Here is a 2,697-nt window from a genome sequence, read left to right on the forward strand (position 1 = left end):
TTCTTTACCCAACCCTTACCACTGTTTCTTTGATAAATACATAAACCTAGGGGAGGTGAAAAAAAGTAAAAAACGCCACAAAGAACGGACGTGTGACTGGTTCCATTCACTATAATGGGTCTGTGTGCTATCTGGTTTTAATAGAAACCCAAGAAAGCCTATTACAGTCCGCTCAATGGATCCATTGGTTTGTAACATAACAGATTTGTCATTGTTCAGTCTTTTTGTTTTTATTTTTTTTGTGTTCTTATAATGGAGAAGGAAACGGGTAAAAATGGCACAAATGTGATAGTAGTGTAAACTACTACACTACTAAGAAAAAAAAAGATGCATGCACATGTTGCAGCAGCTACATCTGACCAAAAACCCCACCTGCACATGGCTGTCAGTGATCAGTTGCTTATACAGTATCGTAATCGACAGTACAGTAATCGTGTGATCATTGGAAGACACGTGGTTATTGCATTGTCAGCATGTATCCTAGCTTTAACCACTTCTCAACTGCTCATTGGGTTTTTACATCCGGATAGTGGCTTCCTTGTTCCACAAGGACATACTTGTACATCCTTTCAGTTTTCAGCAGCTGCACAAAATTGTGCAGCTGCTGAAACGGGCAGCCGGCTATAACTACAGCCGGAGCTCCCATAGAGAAGGCAGGGAAGGTTTATTACCAACTCCGTCTTCCCAATCACTGTATACACAGTGCTCAATGAAAGCTGTATACACCACTATGGGAGCTGCCATGATGTGACTCCCCTCTGACCCGGCAGTTACGTGATCCGCCATGATCAAAGGCTTTTAGAGCTGCTGGGTCCTACAAAAATAATTAAAAAGTGAAAAAAAGACATGTTTTCCCTTCTCTTTTGTTTATATTTTCCCAGATATTAAAAAAATTAAAACACTTACAAAAATAAAAACAACATAAAAATGTGTCTGGTCCTGAACCAGATAAACAAAAAAAGCCACCAAATGCAATAAATGGGTTGAAACAAAACTAAACATAGAAAGCAGAAAAGAAAACAGCCCAATAAAAATATATAAATTTATTGATAGATACTAGAGATGAGCGAGTACTGTTCGGATCAGCCGATCCGAACAGAACGCTCCATAGAAATGAATGGATGCACCTGGTACTTCCGCTTTGACAGCGACCGGCTGCTTAATCCCCCGCGTGCCGGCTATGTCCATTCATTTCTACGCGAGCGTGCTGTTCGGATCGGCTGATCCGAACATTACTCGCTCATCTCTAATAGATACTCATAAATTATGATAAAAACAATATACTACAGCAGGGCAGATGGAATATGCCAAAAAAACATGAAATAAGGGTGAGACTCATGGACATAAATAAATGCTAAATAACATACAATTCAAATAAAGGGCATAGAAGGATAAACACTCAGCATGCACAATAACGTGCATGCCCTCTAAATGTGAACACGTATCATCAAACATATAAATATCACGTATTCTCAATCATATATGAGTGTCTAAACCCAAAATATAACCACTAGATGACAATAAGTATAGATGTTATACAAATATAAATGTGGCCAGTACCCAACGAATTAGAATCCAAGATAAATAACATAGATCATATAAAATAAAGATAAATACCTAGCGACATGGTCACACTGAAATAGCCCAGGGTCTCGGGAGGAGCCCACCTTGACATGTTTCCCCTTAAACAGGCTTTTTCAGGAGGTACTGAACGTCTCTACAGTGGAAAGAGTCTTACATAGTAAACCTACCCAATGAGACAATAGCGTGAAGGCGCCAAAAATACTACTGCGCATAAACTACAGTGATGTCACTGATAGGCCGCTCACGTGACCGCAAGATCATAGTAAAGTCATGTGACATGGAAGGAAGAAATAACAAACAGCGAGCGGCATGCTACAAGGTAAGTATACAGGAGAAATTTATATATTTTTACTGCATGTTATTTTAAGACAATCCTTTAATAGTCCCACCGTGGGGAAATTTCAGTGTGTTACAGCAGTATAGTAATACAGGTACAGGATACACAGTAATATATTACAGAAGGCTGAGGAAGATATTAGGAATCAATAGCAGCTAAGGAGAAAAGAAAGGAAGAAGACTTCAGGATCATTTAGTTCTCTGTGCGGAGTGATCCCCGCTTAGCTTGATGTAGATTATGTATGTATTGGAAGGAAGGATCTCCGATAGCGCTCCTTCTCACACTTATGGTGAAGCAGTCGGTCACTGACAGTACTGCCCAGTGCTATCACGGTCTCATACATGGGGTGGGAATTATTCTCCAGCATGGAGGTCACCACGGACAGTATCCTTCTGTCACCCACCACCTGTACTGGACTCCAAAGGCCCCATAGAGTCTGCTGTGACCCTTTCTGGTATTTTGGTCCTGAACCAGAAACTGGCCCGTTACTGAAGTGGTTAATAAAAAAAAAAAAAAAAAGCGCACCTATGTCTATAGTTCTGCATCGGTTTACAGTATTTGGTTTTCATAGAGATGTCAAAAACCTGTTTCCTGCCATAAACCTAGATGAGAGGCGTCACTACTTCACAGCCACGAGGTGGCGCTGTCGCACCCCAGTGCTGCGGATATTTATGCGTTTGCCATGCACTCTTCTTATCCTTCGCTAGAGGGCGCTAAGTATAAAGTGAAACTGTTTAGTAAACGAGTGGTGTACTGCAGCGGCAGAGGGCGCAGTG

Source organism: Leptodactylus fuscus, chromosome 2 (assembly GCF_031893055.1).
Source record: "Leptodactylus fuscus isolate aLepFus1 chromosome 2, aLepFus1.hap2, whole genome shotgun sequence".
Taxonomy (NCBI): Eukaryota; Metazoa; Chordata; class Amphibia; order Anura; family Leptodactylidae; genus Leptodactylus; species Leptodactylus fuscus.